Source organism: Mustela nigripes, chromosome 3 (assembly GCF_022355385.1).
Source record: "Mustela nigripes isolate SB6536 chromosome 3, MUSNIG.SB6536, whole genome shotgun sequence".
Classification (NCBI taxonomy): Eukaryota; Metazoa; Chordata; class Mammalia; order Carnivora; family Mustelidae; genus Mustela; species Mustela nigripes.
The window spans coordinates 125,672,116-125,699,459 of NC_081559.1; the positions used below are offsets into that span (position 1 = coordinate 125,672,116).

General features: G+C 37.0%; 1 protein-coding gene across 2 annotated transcripts in view; it reads right to left on the reverse strand.

Annotated features, from left to right (window-relative positions):
• TOX (thymocyte selection associated high mobility group box) overlaps nucleotides 1-27,344 on the reverse strand; it is a 302,580-nt gene that overhangs the window by 62,199 nt on the left and 213,037 nt on the right. The window lies entirely within an intron of this gene.

Here is a 27,344-nt window from a genome sequence, read left to right on the forward strand (position 1 = left end):
CTATGTAGACTTGCAGAGCAGGAAGTCTGATTTCCGAGGGGACTGAAATGTGCGAATAATGTTGCCACAAGAAGTCCGTCTGCAATGATCGAAACTGCTGTGAGCATCGTGGAGAACTGAGGATGCTTTTTAAACAAAACAAGCAAGCAAAAGCAGACATAGACCGATAAAAACAGAGAACAGAGAGCTGATGGTGGCCAGAGGTGGGACGGATAGGCAAAATGGTGAACGGTGAAGGGAATGCAAATACAGGCTCCCAGTTATGGAATGAATAGTAGGACGGAGGTTGGGGGGTGAAAAGCACAGCAGCTGGATACAGTCAATGGTACTATTTTGGCATTGCGTGGGGACAGATGACAGCTGTGCCTGTGGTGAGCACAGCATAATGTATAGACTTGTCCAATCACTCTGTTGTACCCCTGAAGCTACAGTGACATTGTGTGTCAACTCTACTTCAATAAAAGAATGCTTCTTAAATAGGAGGGCATTTGAAAAGTGGAAATGAACTCGGAAGGCAATACGATGAACGCTAAGATATATCATTCGACTGTTGGGCGGTCAACTCTACTTGCTACAGTTTCACAAAAGTGATGATTTGTCTAAGAGACTGTGAAAAATTGAGCAAAAATAAAAATCATCATGTGGCTTTTCCACCTAAGTAAACCTTAACCATTCAGTATACAATCAAATCACATTTAAAAAAAAAAAAAAAAAAAAAACTGTGACTGAGAGTCATCTGATAGATTTCTGCTTGAGAATTAGCAATTTGAGTGTCCACTGTTTTCCCTGTTAAGTTTTAGGACTGCTAGAGACTTTGTAGTTTTAAGACTACCTGTCAAAATATTTTAAAATATCAAGTTGTTCTAACTGAGAGAAGCCCATAAAACACACTAACAGCTGATGCTACATTAGCAGAGAGACCATTTTATCAAGCCCTAAATATGGGCTTACAGTTTCAAAAAATAACTTGGGTTTTTACACTAGGTCCTGAAAAAAGAGTTATGGGCACATGAACATAGTCATTTGGATCGGGATCTCCGCAACATTCCTTAAATTAACTACCAATGTTGCCACATAAACTAAGCTTTCATAGAATAAGTGACTCAAAGACTTTGATCAAAACTTTTCTTGGTATTTGCCTCACTTGTCAATCAGTGCGGTTCACCTGTTAGGGATGGAGGTTATCCAGAAGGAAAAAGAAGAACAAAGCACTCGGTCGGCCTGGGTGGCTCAGTTGGTTAAGCAACTGCCTTCCGCTCAGGTCATGATCGAGGAATCCTGGGATCAAGTCCCACATCAGGCTCCCAGCTCCATGGGGAGTCTGCTTCTCCCTCTGACCTTCTCCCTCTGACCTTCTCCCCTCTCATTCTCTCTCTCACTAAAAACAAAAACAAAAAACAAACCAACCAAAAAAAAACAAAGCACTCTGCAAAGGAGGTGAGAAGGTGCAAGGGTTTCTGTGGTCTAGGCTGGGCTCCTGGATTAATTATGTGAATGCTTCACGACTGGCTGAGACAAAAAGGAAAAGTACAAGGAGTATAAGACAGATGGGCTGTGAGGAATGAGCACTGAGTGGACATGATTTGCCTAAAAGTATGTTTCCTTTCCCCCTCACAGTTAGAGACTAAATGATGCTTGATGGGTTTATGAGGGCTGGTGTCAGGAACTTTTAACAGAAAAGAAGATCTTTCTGCACATTACATTCAATTTTTGATGAAGAGAACTTTTTCCACCAGCTTTATCGTTAAGTGGTATATCTCTCCTGCTTGTTATCCCTGAAGAAGTGGATGGCTGGGACTCTGGGGAGCCACTGACCTTAAAGCACAGTAAGGGGGCGCCTCCTAGGCCATGGTCTACAAATGGTTCATCCAAATGAGGGTGATGAATCCGTGTTAGATTATAATAATTCTAATGTGGGCCCTGCCCTGACAGGAAGGCTATCTTAGAATAAGAATTCAATTAAGTTAGCAGTAGCTCTTAATATTCATGCCTATAATCTGGGTAACATAATTTCAGCAAAATGTCTAAAAATTCCCAGGAAAGCAGGCATCCTTTTTAATTTAAATTTAATTTAGTGTCTTGGTATTTTGTTTTGTTTTAATTCTTGCTGAAAACCGTCTAGAATGCCTTTGCCCACTTTTCTGCCCTAGTTAAACACCTGGTTCTAAATGAAATGGAAAAAATATTCCTTTTATCATGAATCATGAAGGATCTCAAGAGCATGAACTTTTTTCTCAATTATCATTTTGCCATTTTGTGACTGTGGAATATGGACTTAGTGTTCTCCGACCTGTGGACATACCCTTTCTGATGAATGCATTTATTTCTTTATTCCTTCCTTCCTCCCTCCCTTCCTTCCTTTCTTGTAAAGATTTATTTATTTATTAAAGAGAAAGAAAGAGCACGAGCAGGAGAAGGGCCAAGGGAGAGAGAGAGAGAGAGAAACTGAAGAAGACTCCCTGCTCATCATGGAGCCCGAGGTGGGGCTCCATCTTCCAATCCTGAAATCATGACCTGAGCAGAAATCAAGAGTCAGAGGCTTAACTGACCACCCAGGCACCCCTAGTGATTGCATTTCTGATCTTTAAAGTGCTATGTGTGAAAACAAAAGTAAAATAAAATAAAGTAATAGTTAGCTGAGAAGTTTGTTTGGTTGGACTCTTATTAATAAAGATTTTAGGGGCACCTGGGTGGCTCAGTGGATTAAGTCTCTGCCTTCAGCTCAGGTCATGATCTCAGGGTCCTGGGATCAAGCCCCACATTGGGCTCTCTGCACAGCAGGGACACTGCTTCCCCCTCTCTCTCTCTGCCTGCCTCTCTGCCTACTTGTGATCTCTGTCTGCCAAATAAATAAATAAAATCTTTTTAAATAAAGTTTTTAATCTTCTGGGGGATATTTTTTTAAATTAGAAGTGATACTCAATTTGTTACTTTATTTCCTAAATTTTAGTAATAGCATTGGCATATTTTAGCAAGAAAAAAGGACTACCATCACTTCATATAAAGCCTAGAAGTCTATTTTGAGGCTAAATCCAAATACTAACAGAGCTATTTAAACAATAAAATCCTGTATCCTAGAAGTTCTTACTGGCATATAGTTATATACAGTTGGCTGAATGAGAAGCTACACTAATTGACATACTCATCAAGCTTTGGTTCAAAGGAAAGACCAACAGGAGCAAAGTTCTGGACTTGAAAAGGATGTATTTTTGTAGGACTGGCTTAATTGTTAAGCTGATGAGTGTTCTGGTGGAACATTTCAGTGTCACCAGAATAAAAATTGTTTAGCATGAGAACTTATTGCAACAAAGTTACTAATAAGAGCCGCTGTTGTATTAGAATTTGCTTTTTACACATTAGCTTTTATTCTTTCCGTTCTTTTCTGATGCAATATCAGGGCAGAAGCTTGACTTAGGTGCATATTTTTTCCAAATAATACCCTGCATCCAGAAAAAGTGTTAATTACCAGAATGGCAGTTTTGCATATAATTAGGATCTTACTCACTGGTCAGTTATATATATTGACCATTTTTTCCCTGATAATAAAATAACCCAAATAGCAATGTCAAATCAAGGAGTAGTTAAGAATGCTACATATAGGTGCCACCGAAGGCAGGATATTTCTTGTAAGTTATGAAAGATGTGCGTTACTCATGGATAAAATGTAGTTTAATGATATGGAAATAAGTTCATGGTTCTTCTATACTGTGTTTACAATTTTGTGTCTAAAATATATTTAATATCTCTAGCATAATTATATGACCACAAGATGACAGCTCCAATAAATGGGAAAAATCTCAATTACATTGATCAACTAAAGGAAAAGAGAAAAACTCGCATCACTGAAGTTTAGAGCCTATTACAAGGAAGCAAGAAAGAATATTTACCCTGCAGTTTTTAAATTTAAGAGCATCTGACCATTTTTCTGCATCTGCATTCATAGAAGCTAATAGAATTTTTCAGTTACAATTTATTTTCTGAAGGAAAAAGTACTCTCGGAAAAGACAGAAGTCAGAACCTATTAAAAAAAAGTGTATTATATTCTATTTCCCCTTTCACAGGCCAGGATTGTTTTAGTTGAAGACTATAAATACTTATATATTACTGTTTTCCTTTTTAAATGAAACAGGGAAATAGCTTCGTGGGGGGCTTATGTTTCTTGCCTCCCTCCACCAGAACTTTCTTTGGATGTTCACTGCATGCGAAGCAAAGGCAGGGGCAGACCTGGGTTTGGTGGCAGGGGGAGCCACAGGGGAGGGGTGGCAGGGACCAGAGGACCTAAAGGGAGAGGGATCCGGGCTCTACCCTTCAGTGTCTCAAGGGAACCTCCTCAGAGAGATTTGCCCTGATAAGCCTGCAAGTCTAGATCCATCCTTTCCAAGCCAGGCATCTTTTTCGCAGCATGATCACCATGTATCATTATCTAGGGTGGGGCTATGCAAATTTTAACACAAACACAACTACCCCAGGGATCTTTCTAAAATGTGACTCAGATTCGGGAAGTCTTGGGAAGGGACTGGGATTCAGCATTTCTAACAGCTCCCAGGTGGTGCCAATGTGTCCCACCCAGTGCGTTTTAGTTTTAGGATTATTTGACTTGCCTGAGCAGAATCCAAATTCTGAAGGCAGAGTACCTTGTCTGTGTTTTTTTTTACTGTTCTGTTCTTAGTGCCAAACTCAGACGCACAAAAGAACCAGGCTCAGAGAGGAGAATTATGCCGTAGCCATTGAATACGGAACCATCTGGTAGAGCTCCAAGCTCTCCCAGAGAGTTTGGCCTATTGTTTGTGGATTCTCTTGCTAGTTTTCATGCCAGGAGATTATGGTATAGAATTACCAGCTGACAATAGGGCATGATGGCCGGCTTTTCTGTGGGTAGTCTGATGAGAAATTTATTTCTTGTAAGTACCAGGTGATTATTAATTAGTAGTGGATCAAGAATGGAGAGGCCTTCATCTACCAAACATGACAGAACTTGCTGGATAAGGTAAGAATAAAACCATGACTCTTGGTGTTCAAAAATTTTCAAATTCCAGAGTAAAATCCTTTTAAGATACTTAAAGATTAGTATTTAGAATTTCTTAACATATAAAAACTTAAGAAAGAACTCAATGAAAATAAAAGTACAACAATAAAAGTTGTGAAATGCAGCAAAAGCAGTGTGTAGATGCAAACTTATACCATTAAATGCATTTTTTTAAACAAGAAGAAAGATCTAAAATTAATGAATAAAAATGAAAAATAAAAATAAATAATAAAATAAAAATAAATATAAAAATAAAATTAATTTTATCTTATGAACCAGAGAAGGAAAAGCAATTTGAGTCTAAACATAGGAGAAGAAAAGAAATAATACAAATTAAAGGTGAAATCAATGAAATTGACAACAAATTAACAATAGAAACAAAATCAACAAAGCCAAAAGCTGGTTCTTTGAGAAATCAATAAAATTGATTAACCACTGGACAGACTAACAAAAAAAAAATTGAGGATACTAATTACAGTATCATATATGGAAAAGGAGTTATTCTTATTGATGCCAAACACATTAAAAGGATAACAAAAGAATGATATGAAAAACTCTAGGGTCACAAATTTAACAATTTAGATGAAATAGAACAACTCCTTGAGATTCAAAAACTACCAAAACTCATACAAAGAAAAATATATAACCCAAATAATCCTACACCTATTGGATAAATTAACCAATAATCAACAATGTTCTGAAAAGAATCACCAGGTCCATGTAGTTTCTAACAAGCATTTGTGGAAGAAATCATACCAATTCTACATAATAGCTCCAGAAACAGAGGAAACACTTCCTACCCTATGTTATAAGACCCCAAATTTCCTATTACTTCTATAGATTAACTACAGACCAGTAACTCTCATAAAGATAAATACAAAAACTTCAATAAAACATTTATAATTTAAATCTAATGATGTAATTACATACCACAAGCAAGTAGAATTTATTCTAAGTATGCAAAGCTAGTTCAACATTAGAAATCTATCCATGTAGTCCAACACCTCCCCAAGCTAAAAAGAAGGGGGGGGTGGATAAAAATTGATGTTACAGGTACAAACTTCTTTCAAGTAGTAAAGTAATTAAATGCTCAGTTTAATGAATATTGGCAGTATTGTGCTATAATTATGTAATGTGATAAATATCACTACAATGGCAATTATATTGTAATATTTAGTGTATTAAAGTAACACATTTTGCCCCTTAAATTTACACTATGTCATATGTCAAATATATTCAGTGAAATAAACAGGCTAAAAAAGAAAAATCTTATAATCATATCAATAGATGCAGAAAAGGCATGTGACAAAATCTAAACCCATTAATGATTAAAAAAAAAACTTTTAACAAATTAAGAATAGGAAGGAACTTAACTTCATTTTAAAAATCTATGAACACCTTTCAGCTAACATCATATTCAATGGTGAAAAATTGGATATTTTCTCCTTATAATTGGAAAAAAGGCAAAGATGTCCCTTTTCACCACTCTTATTTAATGTTATACTGAAAGTCCAACTAAACAATAGGACGATAAAAGGAAATAAAGGACTACACAGCTCAGAAAGAAAGAAAACCTCTCAGTTTGCAGGTGACATGATTGTCTATGAAGAAAATCCCAAAGATTCAACTAACAACAATAACAACAACAACAATAACAACAACAAAGCTCCTCAAAATAATAAGCTGGTAAAGTAAGTATGAAGGATTTGATGCTTTCCTATATATGAGCCCTGGAAAACTGGAATTTGAAACTTAGGAAAAGTTACTTATAATAGCATTCCAAGAATGAGATATTTAGGCACAAAGATAACAAAACATATACAGGATCTACATATAGAAAACTATGAACACTGAAGAAAAAAATCAATGAGATCTAATAAAAGGAGAGACATTCTGTGTTCAAGGATTGAAAGACTCAATATTGTTAAGATGTCAGTTCCTCTCAACTTGATCTAAAGATCCAACATAATCCCAATCAAATCTCAGCAAGCCATTTCATAGATTTAAGAACACTTCATACATACAAGAAGTTTACTTGGAAAACAAAGGAACTAGAAGAGCCAACAGAATACTGAAGAAGAACAAAGTTGGAGGACTCACGCTGCCTGATTTCAAGACTTACTATGGAGCTACAGTAATGAAGATAGAATGGTATTGGCAAGACAATAGACACAAGGATCAATGAACAGAATAGATAGCCCAGAATAGACCCATACAAATATAGTCACTGATCCTTGGCAAAAGAGCAAAGGCAATTCAAAGGAGAAATAAAATCTTTTCCACAAATGATGCTGGAACTATTAGACATGCATATGTAAAAGAAAAAAATGTATGAGGTGTTTCATTCAGTACTAGGAAGAATGGAAAATGGTATAGCAACTTTGGAAGACATTTTGACAGTTTCTTACAAAATTAACATAGTCTCACCTAACAATTTAGTGATCACATTCTTAGGTTACCCATTGATATGAAAACTTACGTACCCCCGCCCAAGAACATGCACACAAATGTTTGTAGCGGATTTATTCATAATCACCAAAAAAGTCCTTCAGTAGGTGAATGTATAAATAAAATCTGGTATATCCATGCAATGGAATATTTTTCAGTGATAAAGAGAAATGAGCTTAAAGCCATGAAAATACATGAGAGAATCTTAAATGTATATTGCTAAGTGAAAGGATCCAGAGTATTTTCAATTACATAATATTCTGGAAAAGGCAAAACTAGATTGATCATAAACACGATGGCCAAGGGTTCAGGAAGAAGAGGTGGTTAAATACGTAAAATGAAGGGGACTTTTTTTAGGGCAGTGAAACTGTTCTGTATGATGTTGCAATGGTGGAGACAAGACATTAAGCATGTGCCAAAACCTACAGAAATTTATAGCACATAAAGTAAATCTGCATATATGAAAATTGAAAAACATATTTAGGAGGTTGGGGAATCCCAGGATGGAATGAAGAATATGACAAAAGAATCTTCATTTATTGCCATATATATGAAACAATTGCCATATATGAAACAATCTCAATAAGGAGATGGGTAAGAAGTTGCTGAGCTAAGTAACTTTGGACATGAGAAGCCTATCAGACAAAAGGCAAAAGGAACTGTGTTTGCACTGTATCCTAGTTGATAGAGTTGTTTCCCACAGGTGTATGGGTTACCAATTCTGATAGCGGTATACATGGTACCGGGAATGGGACAGTAAAGTAAATGGAGAGGTCAGTGGGATCAACCCTCTCACTATTGTTGTAGGTTACAGATAAGCAAGGGCAGAAGGCTCTGTGGCAACGGATTGGAGTTGAAGACACCAGTATGAAGTACTATTGAGCTTACTATAGACGCAGATGGCTACATATACAAACCTTTATAGATGTCTGTATAAATACAGGTTAATATTCATGCATAGAGTTCCCTGCTCTGTCAGCTGAGAGGTCCTGGGAGCAGTGAAACCCCAGTAGCTGTGAGCATAGTGAGTGCCCAGATCTGAGTTTCTGATACCATTCTCTAATAAAAGCCTCTCTGGAAAAAGGGCTGGTTCTAAGACAGGAACAGAAAATATAGAACATGAACCTGCAGTATTTTTGTAGTGACCGAAAATAAGAAAGTGTCCAAAATACAAAAACAAATAACATACACACAGATACACACATACACACACAGTCATGGGTGTCTATTAGAGAGATACAGAACCCAACTGAAATAGCTTCCAATAGCCACACTGGAACGATTTGAGATGATAGATAGATAATAAACATATAGATAAAATAGTATTAGATTATAACCCAATGTGTAAAAATAAATCCTCATGGATCCATAATGAAAAAAAGTAAATGAATAAATAAATAAAAAAACAAATAAATGGGAGAGAACAGACAAGTCTCCAATGCAGAAGAATTTCAAATGATTTATGTAGATACTCACCTTCAAGGCTGGGGATCATAACTCCCCACTCCTTAAATGTGGGTTGTCCATAATGACTTTCTTGCACAGAATGCAATATAGTAAAGGGGAATTTAAAATATTGAAAAATTAAAATTAATTAATTAAAAATTTTTAAAAAACACAGTATCTCTATAATGCAGAGACCTGACAAACATTACTTCAGCCCCATGATCAAGGTTACCATCAACCGTGATAAGTGATATTGACAAGATGAACCCTTAGCATGATCTGATGAGAATGGTACTTTATGGTTTTCCTTCTGGGACTGTATTATTCCAATGTAGTTGTGAAAAAAAATCAGATGAATCCTGGTCAAGGGACATTCTACAAAATACCTGACAGGAGTTCCTAAAACTGTCAAAGTTGTCAAAAACAAGGAAAATCAGAGAAACTGTCATTGCCCAAGAGGAGCCTAAGGAGAGATGATAATGAAATGTAAAATGCTATCCTGGATGGTACTCTGGGAGAGAAAGGAGACATTAGGGAAAAGCTGAGGATATCTAAATAAAGTATGGACTTTAGATAAGAATCATGTATCAGTATGTGTTCATCATATGTGACAAGTGTATAGTCACGTAAGACAGAAATAGTAGAGGCAACTAGGTCTGGGGCACGCAGGGACCCTCTGTACTATCTTCACAATTATTTAGTAAATTTAAAACTTCTCTAAAATTTAAAAAAAAATCATTTTTTTTAAACTGGCCCAGTTTTACTGCTAGTAGCTGAGCTATACACTAACCAAGAATCAAGTACATTAGCTCCCAAACCTGTTTATGCCATCGTACTTATTAATGCAATTGCAACATTTATTCAAATAACATACAAACTGATTAAATCTGCATGCATGCAAAGAGAATTGTTTCTGTATAAATCAAATTTAATGCTCTGGAAAGACTGAATAAAGATATGCTATTTAAAAACTTGTTGCCTAATTATGACAGAATGATACTGTTAAAGATTATAAAAATATTGGAAGCATATATAAAAAAATCTTCCTTCAGGTTGTCTCATAAGAATCTTTAACTTCTTGCACATATTAAAGAAACTGAAAGAGAAAACAGAAATAGGCAGAGTTTTATAGCTGTGGTTTGTACTACAAATTGCACACAGGGCTGCGATCACAGGCCCAAACACTGAGAGAAGGTTGGTCCTTCCCCAAAATGATTGGATATTTATTTGCTCATCTGCTCTTTTGGCCAAGTAAGTACTGTGTCCTGATCTTTCTACTACCTTCTCAAAATCTTAGCTGGATGTAGAAAGAAGTTCTCTACAGATTACGATCTCACATGCATGAATCACAGTGAGGCTGAAAATGTTCGCACTGGAATTCTGTCAACCTCCCCACCCACCAAGTGCTCACTGTGCTGGCATTTATTGGGATCTTTCAAAAATAAGGTGCTAAACTTCCACTAAACATCTGTGGAAGATACTAGTAAAATACTGCATACTAGTACAGATCTTCTTCGACTGACAATGGGGTTATATCCTAACAAAGCATAAGTCAAACATGCATTTAACCCCCAACCTACCAAACATCACAGCCTAGCCTAGCCTACCTTAAAGGTGCTCCACACTTACAGCAGCCCACAGTTGGGCAATACCTTACATAATTTATTGAATACCGCACTGCAAGTGAAAGACAGAATGGTTGTATGGGTGCAGAGTGGTTGTAAGTGTGTTGGTGGTTGACTGTCGCGATCATGTGACTGTGGCCACTGCCCCTGCCCAGCATCATGAGCGAGGATTGTACTATGTATCACTAGCCTGGCAAGTGATTCAAACTCAAAAGTCCAAGTATAATTTCTATTGAACATATATTGCCTTTGTACCACCATATAGTCAAAAAATCTTAAAAAAAAAAAGATTTTATTTATTTGAGAGAGAAAGAGAGTGAGAGAGAGCTCATGAGAGCAGGGTGAGGGGCAGAGGGAGAAGCAGACTTCCTGCTAAGCTGGGAGACCGACTCAGGACTCAATCCCAGGACCTGGAATCATGACCTGTCCAGAAGGCAGATGCTTAACCAACTGAGCCACCCAGGCACCCTAACTGAAAAATCTTAAGTCATACCTTGGCAAGTTGGGAACTGTGTGTATACTGATAGACTATCTGACTATGTTTGTTCTTTGTTCTTTTTTTTTTTTAAGATTTTATTTATTTTTGAGAGAGAGCAATAGCAAGAGAGAGCACAAGTTGCAGAGGAGCAGAGGGAGTGGGAGAAGCAGACTCGCTGTTGAACAGAGCACCCGATATGGAACTCGATTCCAGAACCCTGGAGCTAAAGGCAGACATTTAACTGACTGAGCCATCCAGGCTCCCCTGTTCTCTCTTTTTTTTTTTTTTTTTTTTTAAGATTTTTTATTTATTTATTTGACAGAGAGAGATCACAAATAGGCAGAGAGGCAGGCAGAGAGAGAGAGGAGGAAGCAGGCTCCCTGCTGAGCAGAAAGCCCGATGCGGGACTCGATCCCAGGACCCTGAGATCATGACCTGAGCCGAAGGCAGCGGCCTAACCTACTGAGCCACCCAGGCACCCCTCCCCTGTTCTCTTTTGAGTGAGACTCTATTGAACTGTCTAGCTGCTGAGAGTTTCCATGAATATTGGTTATTTCTCCTCCACAGTCTGTTTAAGGGCAGAAACCAGAAATTTCTTGAGTGACTTGTCACTTCTGAAAAGAATACATAACATGAATGCCAGGAAGTTTTTCTCACCATGATAGATGAAGACCTATTGTTGGCCAAGCATTACAGGATGTGGGCCCTATCATCAACCGCACTGAAGGCAAACAAACTTCAGACTTTTTTTACCCGACTAGTGAGTCTACTGTGAGGGACTTCATCCACCTATGCCTGCCATACATTGCACAGGTTTTCTAAGTGCTGGAAGTGTATTAATGAGTATACTCATGTTTTTATTTTCCCTGTTTGATTTTTAGAACTTTGCTATTAAAACTTTCTTAAGGGAAATTTTCCATTTCTACAGAAATACAGGAGTACCTTTTCAGAATGATGGAATTTTTATTTTGTTTTGGAGAAGGGAAAGTGTGAAGGGTGTTTTGAGTGTGTGTGTGTGGGTAGAAGGCGGTAGGGATATACGTGTTCCCAAGAACATTTTGGCTTCTGAAAGACTTTGTGAGCACTGAAGTAATGCTGGTTTCTGGAATCACCTATCTGAGGCATTTCTGAGCCAAGATTAGAAAGCCAGAGCCAAGAATGAGAATCGTGTATGATTTATTGAGAGAAGAAAGTCTATTTGTATTAGACTCGATCCCCAAAGCGGGATGTCTAAAATTTGCAAAAAACATTGCAAAATGTTGAAGGCAAAATTAATTTTTATTTTCAACACAGATATGATGCCATTAAGAATGTTTAAAAGCAGAAAAGAAAGTTGAAAAGATACAAAAGTATGCAGCATGTCCAACACTGGAAGGTTGGACTCTATTATCACCAAGAGCTCTGTAGGTTAGATCAGTATCTTTTCGACTCTGAATCTCCATCTAATCGTTCAAGAGGAGGATTCCTGAATTTCATTCATCCCAGCAGGAAGTGAGCACAAAGAAGGTCTTTTGAGTACAAATCACAGTTTTATAGTCCCTTTCAGTAGTACTTTTTAGTGTTTAGGACTAAGTGCAAGAACATTCTGGTGATGATTTCAGTCACTGCTATTGCATCACACAAAGAACACCTACTAGGAGATATTTATTTAATTAGTTAAAATAGAGATAGTATTTCCTAACATGGTGAGCAAGCATGCATGCTATAGATTCTGCGGAGTCAAATATGCATCTTCCTTAGAAACTCTTCTGAAGTCACTTGAAGACATCGGGGATGAAGATATTATGTAGATCGTCTACCAGGAGAGGAATTCACTAGCACAGAATAACTCAATATTCTGCACATTCTCTCTGCCATAAAGGTTCTCAAAGATGATGTTCTGAGGTCAGTGATTTTTTTTTTAAGGGCAGTCTCCATGATAGTGTAGACTCAGGAAAGTGATTTTCTTTTAGATGGCAAGACAAAATTACTAAAAAATTCAAAAATTACTAAAAAATTTAAAAATCCACAATTTGGGGCACCTGGGTGGCTCAGTCGGTTAAATGTCCAACTCTTGATTTCAGCTCAGGCATGATCCCAGGGGTGTGAGATCCAGTCCTGTGCTGGACTCCCCAGTCAGCATGGAGTCTGCCTGAGATTTCTCTCTCTGCCTTTGTGCCTCCCCACTGTACTCTCTCTATCAAATACTAAAAAATTAAAAAAAAAATAAAGTCCACAATTTATAATCTCACAGTTGTGCAGTAGAATAATTTAAACGCAAATTCTTCTGGTTAAGTATCTTCAGTATTTTTGTGACATTCTTTGGCAGTTGGTTTTGTATCTAAGGAGTGAAAAAGGCGAGAGCAGAGGGTATGGCTCCTGCCCTGGTGAAAATTTGGGAAGGGTCAGAAGTTATGGAGGTTAGCCACAGTTAGCAAACACAAGTCATCTCTGAGCTTCAGTTTTTGTTCTTTAAAATATGGGGGCATGACTAAGTGGCTCCTAAAGCTTTCCTCTTTGGGGACTGTAGTTCAACATATGTGTATGGCATGAATTACAAAAGAATGAATGAACAGCTTCATCAAAGTTGTCATTGGTACTTAAAGACAGGCAGATCTAACTCTCATATTCTCCTAGATTTTTTTTTTCCTTTGTATGCTTAACCCGGAATAGTTAATAAAGTTTCCAAGAATGCCTCATTTTTCTGTCAGGTCATAATACTTAATAAACTAGTTAAAGAGATAGATATTTTATACCCTGAAACATCTCCACAAAATACACATGGTAATGTACAAGTATGTATGTATGTATGTATGTATGTATTTTTTATTTATTTTAAGAAGAGATTCTGCTGCTGATGTGTTAAAGGGAAGCTAAGTACCCCCAAAGGAAAATACAGATATTTATTTTACAATATATGATAGACATTGTGTGCGTGTGTGTGTACATATATATCAGTCTGAATTTCATCATGAAAGCAAAGTTGTTAAATAGATTAATACTGTGTATTGGTGAGCAGAACAGAATGTGTTATAACTTGAGGTGGCCTATGCAAGTTCCCCAGACTCAGAGTACCTTTGGTAAAATGCATCTTTAATCTTTAAACAATCACTAATTTGCATTAGTATTTTCCTTTTTTCAAATGGGTGGGAGGTAGAAATGCAACAACTGTAAATACATGAGCCAAAGGTCCCGATCATTCATATCTCTGTTTGAATTACTTTAATCTGATTACTTTCCTCTTAAAGTTGATGGGATCAGTTTCACTGAGCAAATGCAATTTTATTCCGGAGAGTAGGACCGGGGTCCTTTTCCGTGGGGCAAAAAAGATACAAACGCCCAGCCCTGTGTGGCTAGTGGGTAGCACGAGGGCTCTAGGAGCAGAAAAGAAGGACACTGGGAACACTGGACTAAAAAGTCACGTTTGAGCATTTTCATTCCACAACACTTCATGCCCCACACTGCTGGGTGGAAGGAAATAGTTATAACTTGGCCTAGCCAGTTCTATTTTTCTCCTGGAAATACAAATAAACATGAACAATATACTTTCAGACATGCAAGAGACTGTTCTGAATTCCAATTAGTGAAGTCTCTTCAGTATATTCCATTTTGAACTTTTGGGAAGAGGCACATTAATAATTTAGATTTGAAGTGAACTAAAGCGAAATGATGTAGAATTAAAAGCATCACAAATGCTACTGAAATATTTATGGAGACTGTGTTTTGACTAAAGGATTGTATTTATAGAATGATTTATGCCCTAGTTTCTGAGATCTCAGTTGACAAAAGAAGTCAAAGCTGAAGCTGGATTTCACAACCGTGTTTCTCATTAGGAGAAGACTTCATGTGTCTTTTCATTAATTATTACAGTGATGCGTGTGGATGGTCTATGGCAGCATTATATACGATTTTCAAATAACTCCTCTGTAAACACGTAAAAGATCTTGACGTGGTCTTTATACATTAAAAACAGCAACAGGGTAGAGGCATGGGCTGAATATAATAAAAGGCATCAAACAAGAGCAGAAAAGCACTAGTGTAGCTAGTTACCGTAGGGCTTAAGGAATGTGTGGTCCATGACTGTCTCTAAACTTTATTAATTCTGCACTGGTAACCCCGGATTAGAGTAAATATATTCACTTTCCCAATCTGGGGAAACAGAGACTCAACGAGTCTTTTTAATAACTCCAACTTTGCCTGCTGTTTGCACACACGGTTAGCAGAATCACAGCACTGCACATAATCCAATAAAGCTTCCGCCACCAAAGATATATGTAATCAAGGATCTGAAGGAACATCCTCTATAGAGGTTAGACTCCATCTCTCTTAACTTGTACTTCACAAAACAAACAGTCTCTTCAGGCAGAAAGAAAACATATGTCTGTCATCCAAAACAAATATGGAGTCGTGCCGTGTAGTAAAACGTGCGGGTCTATCAAATACTTCTTAATCCCTGTTAACAGCCTCTGTTTCATTGCAGAAGTTGATGAATATGTGGGGAAAGCCTACATGTTTGGGGGGGAAAAAAAGCTGCAAAATTCGCCCATTGATTATGCCTGCCCTGGTTTTTTTTTTTTTTTTTGATTGCTCAGGGTCAGGAGGGTAGCAAAGGTCCTACCTTAGGTTATCCTGACTATTTCCAAAGCAGGGGGGCGAGGGGGAGTGCCGAGGGGGTAGCATTTCAGAGAATCAGACGCTGACCTGTCAGGTATGCAAAGTTGCTGGCAACCACAGTGCACAGACTCATTCTTATATTCTTAGATTTCAGAAGAATTCGGATCTGAAATTCACCCCTAGCAGTGCCATCAGCTTCCGGGGTTACACCATTACACCTCTTTTCTCCTCTTTTAGGAAGGGAATCAGGCAATGACTTAAAGTCAGGTGGTTCTTAGAGGAAAGAGAAAATCAAGAATTTCCTGTGCCCTCCCTAGGTTCCTACTATCATCAGAAGAATGGGGAGAACCGCATTGGCCAAGATCAAACATCGTTCTTCAGAGAAGATACTCAAAACATCCTTTCTTAAAATCCCAAGTACAATCTTTTGTAAGTCAAAGACATTTTTAGCGTTTTAGGTCCATCATCTTTCTTCAGTCATGCTTACCATCGGTGGGTTTACCCATATTTCTTTTAAAATTTGCTCTGAAAGAATAACTTAATCCTTAGATGGATATTGGGATAAACGGTGTCATTTGAAAATAGAGAAATCATCAGTCAAATTCTATTTCACAGCAGTGACACCACAGCAATGTGTTCTTGGCCTAACACAGTCAGCTTGGTTTGTCTTTGATAAAAATTCTATTTTTCTGTCCGTTTTTGAGCCTTGGAACATTCCTGGTGCCCTTCTATAGCTTCCAGCTTTCAGGGCTGAAAGGGAAATAAGCCTTTGTAAAGGCATTTGTTGAGAATATTATATTCTTTGCCAGTAGACAGATCTTCACATAAGAATTGTGTTTGGGTAAATGCAACAGAAGGAAAATGAATAAAATCTCATTTCCATTAAGAGCTACATTCATGTGCAAAGGCCTCCAATTAGAATTCTATAGAATCTATGATGCTTTGATATTTGGTACAGAAATCATACAAGACTATTGGCATGATAAGTAAGAATTTCCGTGTTTCTATGGTAATTTATTTTAGATAGTTTTGCCATCGTGGCTAAAATGAAATGTCAATTAGTGCATATAATTTAGAAATTGCACTCCAGTCTTCCAGAATTTTAAGTAAAAATCAGATGTTCTCCCAACAGAATAAAAATTAATTTTCTTCAAACTAGCATTACCACATTTCAAGGAAATCTTTCTAATTTTCACTTAAAGACTGAAAGGAATTACCTAATTTTGTGAACTGGAGGCTATGTGAAACAACTATTTTTAGTCATTATTATTACATCAAACAAATACACTTTACTGTAAATGAAAAAAATATATGCCCCAAGAGTGATCAACCATGTAATCTAGCTGTCTAATAAATTCTTCATTGTGGCTGATTAGTCCTTCAGGAAATGCCACGTTACGTTCCCTGCAAAGATGAAGGGACTAGCTTGTACCAAACAGAGCATTTTTTAAAGAACAAAAAATAAAACAAAAACACACTAAGCCGTAAGCTTGTAGCTGACCAAACTACAAGACAAATTAGGCTTTATTGGATCAACTTTTTATGACAAATCTAAGGAGACATATCTCAGTATTTGATTGTTAAGAATTAAAAAAATATTTTCTCTAGCACTACCCACACATAGTATGTCATCTAGGCACTGGGGCAACCTGCTTCTGACACTTCTTGCTTCTTTTCCAACTCTTTCTTGTAAGAAACAGCACTGAATAAATTTATGTTTTATTATCTCCAGTGTCCTTTAAAACTGTTCAGATCTATCTTGGAACACTCAAAAAGAAAGTCTGGTCCTTCAGGAAATTCACTTCTGAAGGGAAGTAGAGCAGCTTACAAAGCAACTGGTCTAGAATGAATTATTGTTGGGGCCCAGATGTGTGTAAAGGCAGGTACAGGCTGCCCTGAAGAGAGGAAAGATAGAAGTGTGCCAGTCGCTTCTGTCTGCCCGGAAGTCAGAGTCCTGAGGGAGCAAGGTCAATGATGGCGTTGCAAAGGAAGGAAAGGAACGAAAGGAAAAGGTATCGGCAGGTTACTTAACATCTCCAAGCTTGAATGCCTCAAATGTGAAATGGCAGATAAGAAAATTCACGGAGCTGTGGGATTTCACTAGTGTGTCAACAAAGGGAGGAGACTATTATTACAACTACCAGTTGAAGAGAATTTTAATACACTGAAGACTTTATTTTTATATCTGGAGAGAATACTCACGAGAACAGACCCAAAGGGCAACAGATGAATAAACTCTTAGGGGATTTTGGGTGGGTTATTATGATTACTTCTTTCTGGACGGGTTGTTAAATGACAGGAAATGCAGGCTTTCTCTCTCTCTGCTAGAATAAGACTCTAAGAGCGAGACACGCCAAAGCAAAATGAGAGAAACAAGGTTGTGGGTGGCATGGTGCAAAAGCACATCACAAACCATGAGGAGAAAGTGTACTCGCATGTACCTAAGATCGGCCTTGAATCTTATTACAAATAAAATTTCCATGTTATTCGTCTAAGTTACTTATGCTCTGATGCAGCACCACTTGCCAAGAATATTGGCTCTATTGGACATATTGAGAGTGGCTACCCTAAAATGTAACTAATGCTGGAGAACACAGATCCCCAAACTGTAGGATTCACCACCAACAATGTTCTTCAAAGTGATGGAAATCACCAAGATTTACTAACTTTTAATGCTTGATTAATGAGTACACTGCAAATACAATTACTCTCCTGCCATCACCCCTTCATAAAAGAAACAACGTGTTGTCATCAATGAAATTGGAAGGACATCTCTGAATAATGAGTTTTCCTCTGAAGAGGATAAATTTTTCTTCATGAAAAATATCTCACAGGTTTTCTCTATGTGTGAGAGGAGCAGTAAGAACCTGAGGGCTCACGAGCACCCATCCTTGCATGGACCCCTGAGAACCACTGACTTGGAAGCTAAGAGCCCACAGACGAGTTCAAGAAAAGTGACAGGTAGGCCGATCCATGACTTCAAGACCAGATAAAGGTCTGTGGTCAGTTATCAACTTATTTGAGTATGCATCCTGACTATCTTTAAACTGCTCTATAGGGTGGATAGGGAAAGATTGTAACTTTTCTTTCGGAGGTGGAAATCCATACTCAGAGAGGGGCAGTAAGTGGCCTGAGGGACACATAACTGAGAATCTGTGCCCAAATTGAGCTGTCCCACTCTGGTAGCCACTTCACAACACAGTACATGTCTAGTGAACCATGACAGGAAGAGAAAACTACTTCCTTTCCCCAGCCTCTCACATTACCATTATCCACTGTCATTATGATGGCGTTACATATGGAATAAGAAGGTGTTAGCTCATGCCCCTTGTTTGAAATTTAATGTCCTGGACTTGCTACCCATTCCATGCCTTGCTTTGCATTGCCTTCACCTTGTAGCTGCCATCACACTGGACAACAATATGGAAATAAACAATTTCAAATGGTGTTTGAGAACTATCCCTTCATGGTCAAAATTGCCTTACTGGGACTCTAATTTCACAGTAGCTCTAGTTTACTCCAGAGAACTTAGCAAGATGAGTCTCACCAAGGGTGGCCCCTGCTTTGCTCTGCAACATTCTAGGAGTTTGAGGGCATCTATTTCTGTACAATCAGACCAATTTCACTAGAAACTGACCCATTTCCTCTAAGAATACTCAGCGAATGTCACTATACTTTTGAAAAAAATTTGAAAGTCTAGGTCAAACTCAACACAAAAAGACCTTTTAAGAAAAGACTGTGTGGTATTGGGGTGGACTACCATGGAAAGAAATCAACTTCCTTCCCTGAAAATATTAGTGTACAAGCTTGACAGATATGGGAAGGAGATGTAGGATATATAGTTGCAACAGAGAGAAGGCTAATTGGACGATGTCCTCAACGGCTCTAAGATTCTTCAGTGTCCCATACAAGCTTTATTTACTGACAGGATCTAGAATTCATGATAGAAATATCCTAATTCGAGATTCTGCTCTTTAAGTTTACAAAAACCCATTTCTGAATAAAGTCATCATAAAGGTAAACCCGACGATAAAGGTAAGACGTTTAAATGAGAGGCAAAGAAGCAGAACCTTAAAATCATATGTGGGAACCCACCTGGTCTGTTGTTCTATTTATTCTCTCTTCTCAGCAATCCTATGCTGACCCAGGTGCAGTGCTAGGCTCCAGGGTGACAACAACCACAGAGTTTAAGGTCCCCATCTGAAACCCCCATAGGCTGGTTGACACCAGATTCCAAGCTCCATGTCTCCGGGAGGTTGTAATCTCCTGACAGGAAGCCCATGCCTTAAACTCTCTGGCCTCCGTTTTCTCACCAATAAAATAAAGTACTTCAGTGTAGGATCTATGTGTTTCCTTTCAGATCAAACAATTTCAAAAATTCTAGCATCTTCCACTCTATCCTCTCTGTGTGGCCCATTAAACCTTAAAAATTCTTAGATTAAAAATAATTCATTTTGCTCTTGTATTTTTTGTGTAACCAATGATTAAAATATTTAGGAAGTTTTACTGTATAGAAACTTCTTCATATTGCTTCTCTTCTTAAAAAAGTATTCCTTATTAACTGTGCAAATAATCACCCTGATTTCAAAAATTTCCCCAAACCTTTAATCCTATATGGAAATTAATCATTGTGACAACCTCGTAGAATGAAAATTACCATTTAAAAACCCAATTTTCAGCACTTACCAAAAACACATTTGAAAACTTGCTTATCTGGTTAAGACATAGTATGGAATGTGGGATTTCCATGAAAACTGCTCGTTTGCATGTTACTTTCTGAAAAACTTCCAGTGACTTTATGGAAATCATAATAATGAGAAACAGGCCATAAATTGAAACCTCAAAGAAGACATCTGATTGACTTAAAAAATAATTGGTATCTTTCCACTTAATCTACATTAATGTAAACAATAAATCTTCTCTTAAACAAAGATTGTGTGAATCTTCATTTATCTTTTATGACAAGGGAGCAAAGGTTGTAGTTTAATGAATGGAAAGAAGCAACAAGGTCAGTTTTAAAAGCCTCACAGGTCAAATGTCTGACATCGCTGAACATTTAAAAAAAAGAAAGGCTCTAACATGGTAATTTCTATTTTAGTCAGACCACTGGGGTCCAGCTGAGGCTTCAAGCAGAAAGAAAGAAAACACCATAATTTAGTAACATAGAGACAAGCAATTGGAATGACAACGTCCTTTAAAGATGTATTCACCAGCATTTTAATGGGATTGAATTACATAAATTTTAACTTAATTTTGAAGCTTTAACCTAACAATCCCTGGCATTGATAAAGGGATTGGAAAAAAAAAAAAACAGCATATACTTTTATTTTACATATGCATCGATTTTCTCCCCAAAGGAAGACCTCTGTCATCTAAAAAGGTTATTCATGGATCCGAAGAGCTGATCAGGGTCATTAATAACAATAGTAAACTGATCATCATTCCAATGGGACCTGACAAGTTTCTTTTCAAAGTGGATACTAATGTATTGATGCCTGTGAAGTTCATTACAGCAGTAATAAATCATTAGTCTCTGCAAAATGATTTATAAGTGGGTTGAAATGCATTACAATAGACTGTCAAAGAGCTTGGTAGGCATAAGAAGGCTCTCTGGTGCTTCCATCGAAATCAGGATGGCTTAGAGTAATTAGACACCAACACCACCACCATAAAACCCACTCTAACGCTGGCTGTCTCATGTTTGTTTAAAAACCAACTTTTAATTCAGCAGAGCCTTAGTCCTGCCTTGAATTATGACTGTCTTACAAAGGCTTAAGGCTTAATTTTGTTTCTTCATTTATTCTACAAAGGTTCGTTGTGACCCTTCCTAATTAAGTTTCTTGTAGCTTTACCAAATAATGCTTAGAGCATTTCTAGCTGCAACTACTCCCTTAAGATGATTTTCCTGCATACTAATATGCACAGTAAATACCTTCTCAAACATTTAACATTTATCAGCCAACATGGTAAGGAAGTAATTCAACATTGAACATGGGTGGAAATGTTTATTTCCAACCATGTGTAACAAGGTGTCTTTACTATTCCAATAATGATGTCTAAAGAGTTAGTTGTAATTACAGGTACTCTTTGTCCTCCAGAGAAAGAGGAGGAAGAAACTCAAGTTAAAGCACTATTAATCTTTTTTCAGAAAATAAGAGGAGCTTTCTGATAGGAAGTGTACTTCAACGTGAGAAATGGGCTCTGGATGACGTCTATTTGCTTAGCTTCGGTATAGACTTCCATGAAATACTTTATTATAACTTCTATAGTTCCTGCGTTTATTGAGAAACAGCAAAATGAGTAACTGCATGGCTATGACTATCTATTTTCAATGAGTTCCTTACCAAGTCATTTTCTTTGATTACCCTAGTCTTGTTGGAAACTACTTGTTGCCACTTCTAGCTGCACAACTGATAGAAATGTGTTTATTTCCAAACAAACTGTATGAAATCCCATCTTTTGCTGGATTACCTCTCTCTAGTCACAGTGGCTGTTGAACTTGTTCTCACCAAATGAAGCTGTTCAGATGGAATAACAATTTATTTGGGTATCGGAAGAGTTTTATTACATTCGTGAAAAAAAAATGCCAGCATGACAAACATGACCCCCAAATGATTTTTTAATTCAGGTTCACTTATCACCTGGCCTTGGCTGTTTCCATGACTTACTGTTGAACTTGATGATAGAGAATGCTCAAGCCCATGGTTATCGAGAGCCAACCTGCCCTGGAGTCCTGGAGTACTGCAGGATAGGTTTGGTGTATTTGCTGCAGGGATTTTCTGAAGTTAATTCCTATATTCAAACTCCAAAGTCTACAGTTCCGTGAGACTGTCTAATATAGACACTTCACAACTTGGCTGCCTTCCTTAATGCACATATATCTTCAAACTTCAACCAAAGTGATAATCTAGCATAGGACAGTTGTAAAAATATGCATTTTTTAAAGGATATCAAATCATGACTTTATCTAGAACATACTCTTGTGATGGTGATGTTAATATAACTGCACTAGGAAGTTTCAGTGTTTTCACACTGGTATACATGTCACCATATATTGCTGATGACTGTCCCCGAATTCATTCAACCAGTTATTTGCTATCATCAAATAAAGCAGAGCAACCTTCTTACTTGGGTATGCTTCCATCTAGATATTCTCAAATGGACTCCAATAACTTTCATGGAACACAGGGCTGAAATCTCAAGCCTGTCATCCACACGCAGCTTATATTCTTAATGTTCTCAATCACAGAAGCACCAGGTATTCGGGAAAGCTATAGCAGACATGAGTGCCATTAGTTTAATTTATAAACACAACTAATTCTAGTTATTTTACCCAACTGTTTCTTAAATCTACTATATTCTGCTGTAAAGGACAGTACTTCAAAGTATGGATACCACAGCCACCATCAGGGGAAAGGATGCCTTATTTGGTGAGATACGATCAGGGCTACACGCGGACTGTGCATCTATGTGTCTGAAGTGGCTTTCTTCCTAAATGAAAAGTAGGAAGTCAAGATCAACGAGAAAGAGATCTCAGATTCCTCCTGTGGCCAAATAAAGATCCACAAATTCAGCAGTTAAAAGTGATTACTTTCGAGGCTCAACCGACAGGGCAATAAAAACATATTCTCCAGATGAATGTTAAGAGTAACAGTTACATACGAAAAGTACTCATTTATTTATATTACATTGCATTTGAATCCCCCTATTGCTTGAAATAGGTTTACAATAGACTTTCCAAGTATACAACAAAATCATCTGCTAGTGAGGACAGTTTTACCTAGTTTTTACCCAATGTTTATGCCTTTAATACATCTTTTGTTTTGTCATATTGGTTGGGACTTTCAGTGTGTTAAAAGTAGTTGTTATAGGGGGCGACCGTATCGTATTTTTTTAAATATAATGGAACTGATTCTAGTGTTGCCCCTATTAATATAAACACGATTTTTTGCTGAGAAATACACATCCCATCCCATTAGGAATGTGTCCACAGAATCCCTTTTTTTTTTTTTTTTAAAGATTTTATTTATTTATTTGACAGACAGAGATCACCAGTAGGCAGAGAGGCAGGCAGAGAGAGAGAGAGGAGGAAGCAGGCTCCCTGCAGAGCAGAGAACCCAATGCGGGGCGTGATCCTAGGACAGAGGCTTTAACCCACTGAGCCACCCAGTCGCCCCGACCGATCCCATTTTTATCAAGTTGTAAAAATCAAGAATGGCTGTTGAATTTTGTAAAATACTGCTTTGGACTTATCATGTAATTTATGGGAAATCAATTAATTACCTAATATTGTGTCACTCTTGCATTCCTGGAATAAACCTCACTTGGTTATATATACTCATATTCCTGATTTCTGTTTAAAATTTTAGTTAGTCTTTTGTGTTGATATTCATTAGGGAGGTTGGTCCCTAGGTTTTTGTTTGTTTGTTTGTTTTGTTTTTGTTTTTGTTTTAGTGTGTATATGTGTAATTTCTGTCAAATTTTGGTATCAATGTTGAAATCACTTCTTATCAAAAAAGTTGCAATTGTCCTTTGTCTCCCCTAATACTTTGGAACAGATTTTCATAGCTTTAAATACTTGTCATCTAGACATGTCGCTATTTTTGTTGGGAAGGGCAGCAACTTTCTCATTTTCTTCTTTTTGATATCAATCTGTTTTGATTTTCCATCTTTTTCTGTGATCAGTTTTTCATAATATATATTTTTCCAGATTTTTTTGAACTTACCAAGAAATGAACAAAGTGGTGTCTTATGATTTTCTCAGTCCTCTGTAGGATTCTATATTTATTATATACTTTGTGCTTTACTCTTTTCTTGAACCAATCTATTTTATTATCTTTTCAAAAACCTGGATTTTTATCTTATTTCTCAGTTCTACTTTTTGTTTCCTAACTTGCTACTTTCTTCTCTTTATTAATACCTTTCATTTGCTTTCCATACATTTATTTTGCCTTTCCTTTTCTAACCTATCTGTACTTAATCTAACTTATTTATTTCATTTAAATACATTTTATATACTTACTGACAGAAGAAATTCTTATGGCTAAGAATTTTCCTTTGAACACAGCACTAGCTGTATTTCATAAGTTCTGATATTTTAATTTGTTTTAGAAAGTGTTCAATCAGATATAAAGTATAATAAAAGAAAAAATCCCATTACAGTAGTGGCATAAAATATACCTACTAATAGTAATAAATTAAGTAAGAAATGCACAAGATATATACGAATAAAACCTTAAAACACTACTGAGGGTCACAAAAGAAGACTTGAAGAAACGGACATACATGCAATGTTTCTGAAGAAAATGACTCTATAATTTCTATAAGTTACTTTCTAAATATAGGGTGATACTAATAAAAGACTATTAGGAATTTTTTGTTTTATAGGGTTAGACAAGGTATCCAATAGTGCAAGTAGAAAAATTAACAGAAATAGCCAGGCAGAGCAATGAAGAAGGGTTAACAGTAATAGATACTAAAATATATTGAAAGACTAGAAAAATCACAATAGAATTTCAGTACAAGAAGCAAAAGACTATTTAATAGAAACACTGGAAATTGACTCAACTACTTAACAGAAGGGGCATCTCAAGGCACTGAATTAAACATAGATTCTTCACTCTATACATGATACTGTGATAACTCAAGAGCCAACTGAGGAAAACTAAATTGTATCCATACCTCCTAGCCTAAGTCAGGATAAAGCTAACCCAGTATAACTGAAAAATGGAAATATAAATGGCATTTAATTATAGGAAAAAATACACTTAGATTTTTTTTTCATTTATCAGATTGACCAAAATACAAAAATTTGACAAAGCCAGGGAAAGTAGACACTCCCATATCTAGATAATGACAGTGTAAATTACTACAACACATAGCACAGTTTGGCATATTTATGAAAATTATACATGCACACCCATTTCATATCCAGAAATTCCATTACACTTGCATTTGTACAAAGTATTTATGCAAGGTTCTTTATTGCAGTGCTGTTCACAATTGCAAAAAAAAAAAAAATGAAACAAAATACCTTTCAATAGATTCGTTAATTGAATTATGAAGAATCTACACCGTGGAACACTATGCCAAATTACAAAAGAATGAGGAACTCATATGGAAGATCTCCAAGTGATAAGACAGCAGAGTCTTCTTTGGTAAAAAGAAAAAGAGGGAGAGGAAAGAAGAATCTATATACCCTGGAGAAGGAGAACAGAAGAATCAAAGTCAATGGAGACCCGTTTCAGTGGAAGGGCAGAAATGGGAAGCTGGGGGCAAGAAAGGGAATACCTCCTGGTGATTCTATTACTAATTCAAACAATTGGATTTAAAAGAAAGTTAACAGCAATAAAAAGAAAGAGACAATTTATACTATGAGAAAAACTCTTCAGCAACAGAAAATCTCTCATGGATATTTTGAAATAAGATTTTACTTTTTAAGAGGGAGCTTATCTAATGGCAGCCATGGATCAGAAGTGAACTGCTATATTCAAAAGAGCTGTCACAGCAGAATGTCAATGCCGGGATGTCTTATGTTCACTTTAATTAATATTGTTACACGTGTTTTTCAAAATCAACCGAAGGTACTTATTAGTTGCCAAAAGTTCAAAATTCAAACTATGACTAAAATGATCTCTTAACAACATGAAAAAAATAAGGCTTCCAATTTAAAAAGCTTGGAGGCTATATATGTTATGACATATGACTCACACTTTCCCAGATGGATATGTATTATTCACCAAAGGTTGGGCGTGAAAATAGAAAAATATTTTTAAAAAATTATGTTAGTAGAAAGTCAGAGAAGTGAGGTATAATTATCTTGTACATTTTATAAAACATTTTATACCCATTTTATAATCATTTGGGGGGATTTTATTAAAAATAAGATATATTTGTTAATACACCAATTTGTTCAATACATAAGAGAGTTATCATGTACAAAGAAGTGGTTTACAAAGTTTTTTTGTTCACAATACAAAATCTGGTCAACACACTGCACTGGGAAGAATTCAAAGAGGCATCTAGTCATATTCACAGAGCTTGCACATAGTAGTAGAGGTTCTGAGACACAAGTCAACAATTAATGGCAGAATGTAATAGAAAATTATTGGAGGGGTCCACTGCATTATGAGAATATAGAAGTAGGAAGGAAATAACATTCACTTGAGAGCATTTTGAACCGAAATTTGAAGGATAAATAGAATTTTAGAAAGCAGGGGTCAAGAGAGTTGAACAGTCCAAGGAAAATTAATTTTAGGTGGCCAGAAAAGTAAGGGAGGCATTCGAAAACAACAGTGTTTGACTTTTTGTATATATAAGGAACAAGCTGAAAAATAATAGGAGGTGGGTAATAGCTGGTATAAGACCATAGGTAAGACGGGGCCCCCATGGCGCATAACTGTAGGGAAGATAAGGCCACCATTCCATAAGGAGTACATAACATAATGGAGTTTGTTTTTTATTTAAATGGGAGGTCTGGAATCCACCAAAGATTTCTGAGCATTGAAATGGCACAATAAAACCGTGTCATGAAAGAACTATTCTGTGAATTTGAACATAAAGAATGAAGGGAGGGGACGCCTGGGTGGCTCAGTTGGTTAAGCCGCTGCCTTCGGCTCGGGTCATGATCCCAGGGTCCTGGGATCGAGTCCCGCATCGGGCTCCTTGCTCAGTGGGGAGCCTGCTTCTCTCTCTGCCTCTGCCTGCCTCTCTGCCTGCTTGTGTTCTC